This window comes from Ranitomeya variabilis, chromosome 2, assembly GCF_051348905.1.
Source record: "Ranitomeya variabilis isolate aRanVar5 chromosome 2, aRanVar5.hap1, whole genome shotgun sequence".
In the NCBI taxonomy this organism is placed as follows: Eukaryota; Metazoa; Chordata; class Amphibia; order Anura; family Dendrobatidae; genus Ranitomeya; species Ranitomeya variabilis.
In genome coordinates, this window is record NC_135233.1 from 805,745,714 (window position 1) to 805,759,184 (window position 13,471).

The following is a 13,471-nucleotide window of genomic DNA, read 5'->3' on the forward strand; positions in this document are numbered from 1 at the left end:
ACACGGCTATCACATGTGCAGTGGCGCTTATCTTAGTTATCCCTCCACTGCTACAATGTGATGATGTGAAGGGTTAAACTAATATCAAAACTAAAGGGCTTAAGTTGGTGCTTGTGACTCCATCTTGTTGTTTACGAGATAAATTCTGTTACTTAATTAGGTAAAAGTTCATAGCTGTTATAAAGCCACATTGTTCCAGCCTGGACAAGATATGAGACTGAGGGTGTATTGTTCTGCGAGACCTTGATGTACAAGCTGTTGTTTTTTTCCTATGCCACGTAGACACGGCCATATATGTAGTTTCCGGTTTTTCTGTATTCTTATAGGATAAGTGTTGCAAGTGTGTTTTTATACTATTGGTTGAAGTATAACTTGCTAAAATCATAAAAGAGGTGACATAATAAACAAGAGTTAGAGATCTGTAGTTGATCCTCCCAAACAGAGACACGTCTCTGTCTGGTCATTCTCAGTTGCCAGCAATGACCTGTGGATCAATTTGGAAATCACTAGGTCAACCGCGAAGGGTCACTTCAGATCCTCCCCCAACAGCTTGGTGCCCAATGTGGGGCCCCCAAATAGGGACACTTCTGCCCCCCAGGAGGACAACAAGACAAAGGACCCTTGGACCAGGCACAGGCACTGGAAATTGGGACTGATCATCCCCCACGACAACCACAGTAAGTTGGCAGTTATACTGTTCACACTGACCCCTTTGGTGTGGTTTTCCTGTTTGTTGCTGCAAAGAGGATCTGAGGTTGTCCCCGATGGTGCTGTGATTCTTGGGTGGAATCATATAGAGGTGTAGTTCTGTTGGGGGCCCAGTGTTCAAACCCTACCTCATAAGGTTTGGACACCCCGGATTGACCAGTGATTGTAATTCTCTTTCTAGTCAAAATATCCTGAAATCCGGATCAGTGTTAGAATCAGGCACAGTGAGGTGATTGAAGATTGGGTAGGATACGTAAGTCAGGAATATATATATATATATATATATATATATATATATATATATATATATATATATAACCAGAGGTGTCCGGCGTGATAGTCTAGGTCACCCTCCTCCTTTCACTGAGTACCGTGTTGGAATTTTGGGTTGTACCCGTGGGGGACAGACCCGGTGGAACAGACTGAACGGCCGCTCCAGTACTGTGCACAACTGAAGTAAGGATATTTAGCTCTAAAGGAGAATCATGTTTCCGTGGAAGAAAAAGAGTTTGGATTTGTGTGATGGATCTGATACTGTTAGTCTTATGATTCAAAGACGGGAAGAGAAATCTGTCAGGAATGCAGGAAAAATATTCCCAATCATGGGTTTTCCTAAGGGCGGGAGGCTACAGCCTACGCTATGGGATGAAGGTATCAGAAAGAACAAGGGAAGGTTGATTGATAATGGTTTGCTTAAAGATGCTGAGGAATTCCGTGGTCTGGCACATGAATTGTGTGATGAAGGTTATGTGAAAGTAGAAGAGGAAGCGAATTCTGGCTGTGTCTGTTATTGTTACGTTGAAAAAGGAAAGCTGTCTATTACTATGACAAAGACTGGATGTTTTGTGGTGCAAGAAGGAATTGAGAAAGTGACTGAGGATAATAAGCCAAAAAGACAAACAACTAAAAATGATTATTTGGGACAGGGGAGTCTCCCTGTTAGATAATATGGTCCCTCCAATCCTGTATGCCTCCTCTGTTCCCCCCGGTACGATGCCTCAATGTACAATGGCCATACCATTCTGGTATTACGGTATTATATATTGCTATGTCTCAATTAAGAGTGATATTCTTGTCACCAAATATTGGACTGTGTGCTTTAGTCCGTATGCTTGTATGTACATGGACCAGTTCATATACATATTTAAGTTCTATGAACATCTGCATTCGAGTACGCAGTGTCTTCCAGTGTATGCAACACTGGTCACATTCTCTTTGTCTGTGCATAAGTCTGTAGGGATACTAGCAAACTTGTACATATTTATCTGCTGTTCTGAGATTGCCTTGTATTGCAGTATTCATATGAGCGCTGCGCTGTGGTTTATGCGACTACTCAGACCATTCAGAATAAGGCTAGCCTAACGGTATAGAGCGCAAGCACTGCAAACTGAGCTTGTATCTTTCGCCCCGTACATTTGTTTACTATCAGTGGCATTCTTGGCACCAAACACTAGATGTGGCGCTAACGCCCGGGTGTTTGTATATTCACAAACATGGGTGAGCCTTTATTATAATTTTTTTATTTTTATGTATGTGTTTGCAGATTGCTCTTATCTCTGTGAGCCGTTACCAGAGGTTACATCCATTGGATTAATTATCATACCTTGTACCAGGGCTTAGGCATTGGTTTGTATCTACATTAGTGCGTGTGCACTTATAAATGCTTTGCTTAATGATCGCTCTGCTTCACATACCTGGTATGATCACCAGCGCCGGGGAATGCACTGTGCTCGTTTACTCCATACAGTGGACCAGCAGCAACACAGCTGTTTGTGGTAATGTAATTTATTGAATGTATATTTAAATAGCAGGCACGCTTTGCGGACACTACCCCTGACGAAGCCACCAGATGGTGGCGATACGCGTTGGGCATCCGCGCTGCCTGCACTAAGACTCTGCTAGGTTGTATATTGTTCGATGGCATCACATGTGGTCGGTCGTATGGAAGGGTCCATTTTTTGAGGCTCATATGTGGCCTGGACACCTCTCTCTCAGTGCTTAGACCTATTTGGGTGTGCTGTGGATTATACACCATGTATTATTTTTCAGCTTAACTAATAGCTTTTCCTCCCTATAACTGGCTGTACCTTGGACTATTCTCTCTTACTACCTGAGGGTTAGGCAGTGCTTTGTGTTCAACTACTGGCATGCTTGTGAGGACTATCAGATCATCAAGGCCCCATAACTTTTTGATGTCTAGAGATTTTTGGGGTATTTATGTATATTATGGGTGTTTTTTACATTCTGGCAATGCTGTCTATATGGGTACTCTTGTGTAAGCCATTCCTTTATTATGCCTAAGAGTCATGTGCGGGTTGTAGCCTCATTATGGGCCTGTGTATAGGGCACAAATATGTTTCCTTTTTAAATGTTCTTAAATGTTAGTGCTCTGTTATTTGCATATTTCTCCAAATAAAGTTGTGTTCATTTTTTGCCATATCCTCATTTGTGGTGATCCCCGCTCATAAGACCTATTCTGCTTCTTTGTTCTTTATCATCTGTCACACTTCCTGTCGGGGACACCCTTGTTAAGTTCATGGTAGACACTGGGGCGGCCAATTCCATAATCAAGTCATCAGATGTACCTACGGATATCCCTATTCAATTCTCAGACCTAAAGGGTGGTGGCACCTAAATCTTCTACCTCATTAGCTCTCAGGCACTTTATGTGAGTATCTACAAGTACTGTATGTTTCACTTTTTTCCTTTTCAGTGAGTGTAAACCTCTCTGTTGTTGTGTAGTGTTAGGGTACCGTCTCACAGTGGCACTTTGGTCGCTACGACGGTACGATCCGTGATGTTCCAGCGATATCCATACGATATCGCTGTGTCTGACACGCAGCAGCGATCAGGGACCCCGCTGAGAATCGTACGTCATAGCAGATCGTTTGGAACTTTATTTCGTCGCTGGATCTCCCGCTGTCATCGCTGGATCGGTGTGTGTGACACCGATCCAGCGATGCGTTCGCTTGTAACCAGGGTAAACATCGGGTTACTAAGCGCAGGGCCGCGCTTAGTAACCCGATGTTTACCCTGGTTACCATCGTAAATGTACAAAAAAACAAACAGTACATACTCACATTCCGGTGTCCGTCAGGTCCCTCGCCGTCTGCTTCCCGCACTGACTGTGAGTGCCGGCCGGAAAGCAGGGCACAGCGGTGACGTCACCGCTGTGCTATGCTTTTACTTTATGGCTGGCACTCACAGTCAGTGCGGGAAGCAGACGGCGAGGGACCTGACGGACACCGGAATGTGAGTATGTACTGTTTTTTTTTTACATTTACGATGGTAACCAGGGTAAACATCGGGTTACTAAGCGTGGCCCTGCGCTTAGTAACCCGATGTTTACCCTGGTTACCCGGGGACTTCGGCATCATTGGTCGCTGGAGAGCTGTCTGTGTGACAGTTCCCCAGCGACCACACGACTTACCAACGATCACGGCCAGGTCGTATCGCTGGTCGTGATCGTTGGTAAATCGTTTAGTGTAACGGTACCCTTAGACACAAGGAAGCCCTATCACTGCTTTGCACATGCATTTTATATGGTAATTATGGGCGGTACCTAGACACACTAAGGACTATGAGTGATATATTTCATTAAACCTATGAGCTGATGTCCACTTGGATTAATTATATGCTGTTTTTTTGATTGGTATGTGTCACTGTAAGTTAGTCCTGCTTGAATTTTTAAATGTTTTAATAGTTGAAATAAATACTTATTATTTTATTTTTGAATGGACCCTCTTTTTCCCTAATTATTTTTATTAGGGGAGGTGTAGATTCTATATGTTTTGAGGATATATTCCTATATGATAATTGAAGACTGTGTTTATAAATATGTACTTATTGTCATCAGTGGATACCGGATGCATCCCGCATAATGCAACCCCTTTACAATGCCTTAAAAGACAGTATGCAAATTGCCTCTTCTGAGAAAAAGAGGACTTAAACTCTACAGCGCCACCTATTGGAAGTAGCGATCCTACAAGTCACAATCGACCCTTTAATGAGTCGTGCAATATGACTTAGGATAAAAGCCAAATCAAGACAGTATAATTAACTATAAGGAAAGAGCACCGGTTTGAATGGAAAGCCTTCATCGTGCCTTCTCTGAATTAAAGCGGCTTATTGCCTCTGCCCCTGCCTTGGGCATCCAGGACTATACTCGACCATTCCATTTGTATGTGTCTGAGAATGAAGGACACCCAGCAGGGGTACTTACACAATCACATGGCAATAGGCAACGACCAGTGGGCTATTATTCGGCCCGCTTCAACCCCGTGGCCCGGGCATCACCAAGTTGCATGAGGGCAGTTCACGCCACTCACTTGTTGCTTGACAAGACCGCAGACATAATTCTTGGACATGAAACGCACATTTTTGCCCCGCATGATATTGCGGCAATACTGACACTCCAACAGCCAAGACATTTGACTGTACAACAACACTTGCGGCTGCGGTGTTCACTCCTTTTGCCTGACGATGTCAAGTGCATCACTGTACTATAATCAACTCCGCTACTTTACTGCCGGTCCCCAAGAAAGATGGCAGTGATGAGGATTACCTCCAACATGGCTGTTCCCAACTCCTGACTGAAGAGACAGCTACTCCATCAAATGCCACTAAAATCCACTTCCAAATCCTGATCTGGTGTTATACACGGATGGTTCAAGATATGCTGATGAGTTTGGCAGATTCCACACCGGATACGCTGTTACTACGGAAGACACTGTAGTGCACGCAGCTGCGCTCCCGCCCTCACAGTCAGCACAAGAAGTAGAACTTCAGGCTCTGTCTACTGCATGCATTTTGGCCAAGGACAGGCAGACTAATATATACACGGACTCACGGTATGCATTTGGTATTGCTCATGATTTCGGAGCTCTATGGGCCAATCGAGGGTTTATTACTACCGCCGGGACTCCAGTGAAGAATGCTGAAGCTGTTAAAACCCTCATGGACTCAATCAAATTACCTACCCAGGTAGCCATTATCAAGGTCAAGGCGCACGGTCCTAGGAACAGTCCACAGACTGTTGGTAACGCCTTTGCAGATATGCAAGCAAAAGCTGCTGCTCTCCTACCCGTTGAACCGACCATACCAGCTATGGTGACTACATGCTCTCAGCGTAAACAGTTACAAGAAACACTGACTCTACAGGAACCTGATGATCTACGCCAGACTGAGGTTTTCTGTCAGACCCCGCGAGACCGCTTAATGACGATGCAGAGAATTTCCCCAAAGGAAGAAGTGAAGCAGTAGAAGGCTGATGGAGCACGTATGGACAATGGTCTCTGGAAAAAGGACCAACTTGTGTGTCTCCCTAAGCGGATGTACCCTGCTATTGCCACATGGGCCCACACATCGAGGAAAAAACCAGGCCCTTGCTCTGGTGCAGAAATTCTACAGTCCTGACAACACTCAACCGTGCATGTAACATCTGTCAGACCTACAATCACGGTCAACTTCAACGTGTACCTCCGAAGCACCTTGCTAAGCCCGACTATCCTTTCCAAAGGCTCCAGGTGGACCACATCACATTGCCTATGTCTGGAAGGTATGAATATTGTTTGGTGGTTGTCGACATGTTCTCCAGTTGGTCGGAAGCATTCCCCGTTACCAACATGTCTGCAAAAACTACAGCAAAGAAACTGGTGATGGAAGTCATATGCAGATATGGTGTTCCAGAAGTCGTTAAAAGTGACCAAGGTCCGCCTTTTTCTTCTCATGTGTATCAGGAGGTTCTGACAATGCTTGGATCCACTGTAGCCCTCCATACTCCGTACCATCCACAATCCAGTGGGAAAGTTGAGAGGCTGAACGGCACACTGAAGGGACAATTGACCAAAATGATGCAGGAGACTACGGCTCCATGGCAAGAGCTCCTACCCATTGTACTGTACCACATTCATACTACCCCTATTGCTAAACATGGCCTGTCCCCATATGAGATATTGTTTGGTACCAGGTCCCCCGTTGCAAATTTCCAGCCTCAGCAGTTATCAGAAGAAACTGACTGTGCTGTTCAATATGTTATTCTGCTTAGTAAAAATCTTGCTAACACCCATGCTCTAGTTTTCTCTTCCCTTCCAGATTCAGCAGAAACAGACACTTGTCACAACTTGAAGCCTGGTGATTTTGTGGTCGTGAAAAGGCATGTCAGAAAACACGGACTAGCCCTTGTATGACGGTCCTTACCAAGTCCTCCTCATTACTCCTACATCAGTAAAGCTGGAAGGGAGACCGACGTGGATTCACACATCGCACTGCAAGCAGGTTAAACAGAGTAGTGGCAGATAAAGGGGCATAATGTTTAATACTACTGTTGCTGTCTAAAACCAACTTATCATAGTCACTAATCAACATACTATAGTACTGGATTACTTAACGGCAGCACAGGGTGGTATGTATCAGGTTATTGGACCCGCTTGCTGTCATTATATAGATCTCAATAGCACTATGAAGTTAAAGTTAGAAGACATTCAAAGACTCAGATCAATATAATAAAGACAATGATCGTAATAAGGACAGTTGGTGGGCAGACACCTTCTCCTTTCTTAATCCAGCCAATTGGATCAAAGGAATTGGGGGCTGGATAGCTGGAATCTTGCAAAGTTTGTTACACATCGCTGCCTTTATCCTTGTCATGTATGTAATACTAAAACTTATTCTTTGGGTGTATTTCTGTATGTATTAGGAAATTCTGCACTAGGACAGCTAATGATGATACCAAAAGCGTTGCCACCCCTGCTCTTCTCTACACCGATTTCACGAAGTTACCTGATGAAGATGTTGAAGCCAAGCGCATGGCTACCTTCAAAAGATCCCCACCACCGTCATCAAAAATTGTTATTCGTAAATTCTAGCATATAGGGGGGATGGGTACGCTGCAACAGCCATGGCTGGTAACATGGCACCAGTTATGTGAAGACCGTACCCCTTGAGCTTATACCTTGGGATAGTACCTCTGATGCTGAACATTAGTTAACAACATTTTTCTAGGGGGGATTGTGAAGGGTTAAACTAAGATCAACTGCATGCTATATACTCACAGCTCTGCACTGCATGCTATATACACACAGCTCTGCACTACATGCTTGTCACGAATCCCACCGTACTGCCACCAATATGTCACGAATCGGGGGTGACCTTCGGCCAGCACATGGCTATCACATGTGCAGGGGGCTTATGTTAGTTATCTCTCCACTGCCACAATGTGATGATGTGAAAGGTTAAACTAAGATCAAAAGTAAAGGGCTTATTTTGGTGCTTGTGACTCCATCTTGTTGTTTACGAGATAAATTCTGTTACTTAATTAGGTAAAAGTTCATAGCTGTTATAAAGCCACATTGTTCCAGCCTGGACAAGATATGAGACTGAGGGTGTATTGTTCTGCGAGACCTTGATGTACAAGCTGTTGTTTTTTTTCCTATGCCACGTAGACACAGCCATATACAGGTCCTTCTCAAAAAATTAGCATATAGTGTTAAATTTCATTATTTACCATAATGTAATGATTACAATTAAACTTTCATATATTATAGATTCATTATCCACCAACTGAAATTTGTCAGGTCTTTTATTGTTTTAATACTGATGATTTTGGCATACAACTCCTGATAACCCAAAAAACCTGTCTCAATAAATTAGCATATTTCAACCGTCCAATCAAATAAAAGTGTTTTTTAATAACAAACAAAAAAACCATCAAATAATAATGTTCAGTTATGCACTCAATACTTGGTCGGGAATCCTTTGGCAGAAATGACTGCTTCAATGCGGCGTGGCATGGAGGCAATCAGCCTGTGACACTGCTGAGATGTTATGGAGGCCCAGGATGCTTCAATAGCGGCCTTAAGCTCATCCAGAGTGTTGGGTCTTGCGTCTCTCAACTTTCTCTTCACAATATCCCACAGATTCTCTATGGGGTTCAGGTCAGGAGAGTTGGCAGGCCAATTGAGCACAGTAATACCATGGTCAGTAAACCATTTACCAGTGGTTTTGGCACTGTGAGCAGGTGCCAGGAAGAATGAAGTGCTCCAAAATCTCCTGATAGCTAGCTGCATTGACCCTGCCCTTGATGAAACACAGTGGACCAACACCAGCAGCTGACATGGCACCCCACACCATCACTGACTGGGTACTTGACACTGGACTTCAGGCATTTTGGCATTTCCTTCTCCCCAGTCTTCCTCCAGACTCTGGCACCTTGATTTCCGAATGACATGCAAAATTTGCTTTCATCAGAAAAAAGTACTTGGGACCACTTAGCAACAGTCCAGTGCTGCTTCTCTGTAGCCCAGGTCAGGCGCTTCTGCCGCTGATTATGGTTCAAAAGTGGCTTTACCTGGGGAATGCGGCACCTGTAGCCCATTTCCTGCACACGCCTGTGCACGGTGGCTCTGGATGTTTCCACACCAGACTCAGTCCACTGCTTCCTCAGGTTCCCCAAGGTCTGGAATCGGTCCTTCTCCACAATCTTCCTCAGGGTCCGGTCACCTCTTCTCGTTGTACAGCGTTTTCTGCCACATTGTTTCCTTCCAACAGACTTACCATTGAGGTGCCTTGATACAGCACTCTGGGAACAGCCTATTTGTTGAGAAATTTCTTTCTGGGTCTTACCCTCTTGCTTGAGGGTGTCAATGATGGCCTTCTTGACATCTGGCAGGTCGCTAGTCTTACCCATGATGGGGGTTTTGAGTAATGAACCAGGCAGGGAGTTTTTAAAAGCCTCAGGTATCTTTTGCATGTGTTTAGAGTTAATTAGTTGATTCAGAAGATTAGGGTAATAGGTCGTTTAGAGAACCTTTTCTTGATATGCTAATTTATTGAGACAGGTTTTTTGGGTTATCAGGAGTTGTAGGCCAAAATCATCAGTATTAAAACAATAAAAGACCTGACAAATTTCAGTTGGTGGATAATGAATCTATAATATATGAAAGTTTAATTGTAATCATTACATTATGGTAAATAATGAAATTTAACACTATATGCTAATTTTTTGAGAAGGACCTGTATGTAGTTTCCGGTTTTTCTGTATTCTTATAGGTTAAGTGTTGCAAGTGTGTTTTTATACTATTGGTTGAAGTATAACTTGCTAAAATCATAAAAAAGGTGACATAATAAACGGGGGTTGGAGATCTGCCGTTAATCCTCCCAGAGACACGTCTCAGTCTGGTCATTCTCAGTTGCCGGCAATGCCCTGTGGATCAATTTGGAAATCACTAGGTCAACCGCGAAGGATCACTTCAGAACCTCCCCCAACAATGAAAACACAACCAAGGCTACTGACCTACCAATTTACCGCAGGGGCTTTTTTTAGTTATCCCACTGCTGCTACAATATAACACGAACTGCAGGGATTTATGTATATCCCACTTTTCTAGTTCCACTTCGGAACTTACAACTGTCCGGCGCCCCCCTTACCCTCAGGTCAGTCAGGGAACTACACCTAGGATAATTGGTCGCCGGATGGGCCGCTTCACTGCGGACTGGCCAGCAGGCAGCAAGGGAATTATAAATGATCCGGCCGCAGCGAGACAATAGGTTATAAAACCCCGTTCCGTCGCTGCCAGCTGTACATACCTAGCCCAGAACACACTTCGCTGCCACCAGCTCAGATTTTTCCACAGAAGGGTTCAGAGCCAACCCAAATTAGTAGCATAATTAACTTCAGAAGACTTAGGGTACGTTTTAGAGCAAGGGAACGAAACTAGTAAATATTATAACTTTTACTCCATAAAAAGATTACGCATTGTTTATAAAAGGTATATCAAGAGTTTACAACATGAGACAATTTAAAGTATGTACAGCAATTATAAAAAAAACCCCAGGGATTAAAACAGAAAGTAACACTCACACTTACCGCATTCCCCCTTTACACTCTGTATCATTTCTCAAACACCATATTCACTCATATATCACTATTAAGTCATTTATGACTTTCTCACTTCAAATGTATTTTTATATATACATACCAAAATGGATGCTGCCATCTGACTCCTTACAAATGGCGTCCACATCAGGAACAAGCACTTTATCCGATATGTACACACCAAAATGGACGCTTCCATTAGACTTCTTTAAAATGGAGCCTGTTATGCGCATGAGCATTATGCCCTATTTCGTTGCACCTCCGAAGGCCTCTAGCAATTTCTGGCGTGTGTTTATGACGTCATGGAGGGTTTTCCTTACACGCGCTGAATTTGAGTGCCGGAATAGAATGCATCTGTGGCAAAGGGATGGTGTCCCATGCACTACGTACAATTGGCCCATGAACATACCTCACTGACATAAAAGAGCAACAGACAGCATTAGACACACTCCCCTTGAGAAAGCGTAACAGTGAAACACACGTTGGGGCACTGGTGGCTGTATGTGGGGTCCCTTCCCCTCAGTATGGGTAAGCTCTATACTACCTTTATATTAGATATGGACTTATTAAGCCTTCTTTTTTTTCTGGTCTTCCAATATTATACTGCGTTATATACATACAGTTGCACTGATTATCTTTGTCACTATACTGTCTTAATAGTCTGCACTTTGATTTACGGTATCATGCCTGCAAATTCTTACATGAATCATGGAAATCAATTAATATTCCCTGTTTTACCTTTTTGTGAAAACCCTGTCCAACCTTAATCTACTTGATTTTATTCCCTTTTGAATCCTATTACATGTCCCATTTACTCTCCAGTTCATGTCTTTTTATATTTAATCCTTAATAATAAAAAAAAATAATTATATTTTATACTCTTTTGAATGTCCTTTTTCTGGGTACTTTGTGCCCTGACTTTGGTTGTATATGTTATCTATACCTGATGGTTTCAACTCTTTATGATGGAAAAAACCCCTATAACTACCGTATATACTCGAGTATAAGCCGAGATTTTCAGCCCACTTTTTTGGGCTGAAAGTCCCCCTCTCGGCTTATACTCAAGTCATACCCAGAGGTCGGCACGGGAGGGGGAGCGGGGGCTGTCTAAAAATACTCACCTAGTCCAGGCGCGGTCCCTGCAGGTCCCTGGCTTCCCGGGCGCCGGCAGCAGCAGCTTCTTCCTGTACTGAGCGGTCACATGGTACCGCTCATTACAGTAATGAATATGCGGCTCCACCTCCCATAGGGGTGGAGCCGCATATTCATTACTGTATTGAGCGGTAACAGTGACCGCTCAGTACAGTTAGAAGCTGCAGCGCCGGGGAAGCAGGGACTGCACAGCGCCAGGACCAGGTGAGTATAACAGGGAGGGGAGTGCCGCGCGATAGTCACCTTTCCTCGTTCCGGGCGCTGCTCTGTCTTCAGCAGTGACGCTCAGGTCAGAGGGCGCGGTGACGTAGTTAGTGTGCGCTCTGCTGAACGTCGGTGCTGAACATGGAGTGGCGCCGGAACGAGGTGCGGGTGACTATTGAAAGTGTCGGGGGCCTGACCGACGGAGAGGTATGTGATTTTTTTTTTTTTATCGCAGCAAATGGGGCAAATATCTGTATGGGGCATCCATGGGGCAATAATGTTTGTGCAGCACTATATGGAGCCATAACGTTTGTGCAGCACTATATGGGGCCATAACGTTTATGCAGCACTATATGGGGCCATAACGTTTGTGCAGCACTATATGGGGCCATAACGTTTGTGCAGCACTATATGGGGCAAGTGTCTGTATGGGGCCATAATTAACGTTTGTAGGGCACTACAGTATATGGGGCAAGTTTCTGTATGGAGTATCTTACAGGGCCATAATCAAGGTTTGTGCAGCACTATATGGGGCAAATATCTTTATAGAGCATCTTATGGGGCTATAATCAGCATTTGTGCAGCATTATATTGGGCAAATGTGTCTATGGAGCATCTTATGGGGCCTTTATTAACCTTTATGCAGGATTATATGGGGCATATTTTAATATGGAACATCTTATGGGGCCATCATAAACTTTATGGAGCATTATATGGGGCTCCTGATTCAATATGGATATTCAAAAACACTTAACCTACTGATGTCTCAATTAATTTTACTTTTATTGGTATCTATTTTTACTTTTGACATTTATTGGTAGCTGCTGCATTTCCCACCCTAGGCTTATACTCGAGTCATTAAGTTTTCCCAGTTTTTTGTGGCAAAATTAGGGGGGTCGGCTTATACTCGAGTATATACGGTATGTTTATATGTATTTTGGACATTTTTTTGGACCCTACTTCGTCTGTCCCCAGATCCAATTGAAAAAAATGTAAATCATTGGTGCAGATGCTTTCCTCCTATTGAGTCCTATTGTGAATCTTTGGAGCATACCTCTAAACCATGGAATAGAATGCGCAAATAGCTCTGCAGACTTGCCCATCTGTGGTTCATCACAGTTGGGCGGTTGGAGAGTTGTGTATTGGAGGGAAAGAAGGATAATTGGAGTGCGACTTCTGAGGACTGTACTGTGTGTGATGTTAAGGTGTAGGATGAGGAGCAGAGGCCACTTGATGCAGAGCTTGCCATCTACTGGAGCACATGCTCTTTCTGGCCCTTATCTACAAGGTGTACTGCTGTGCGGCTGCCAAAGAAAGGGAGTCGAGAAGCCCGTCCAGTAACAGAAGTTGTCAAAATGCTGTGCAATTACTGCAGCAAAACAAACCTACTTCTTATCTCTCATACCATGCCTGTCTCACAACCATAAAAAGCTATTCAGTACTTTCAATAATCTCCTCCATCCCCCAGCTCTCCCTTCCTCTTCACTTATCCCAGCTGAAGACTTTGCATAATTCTTCAGGCAGAAGATTGAC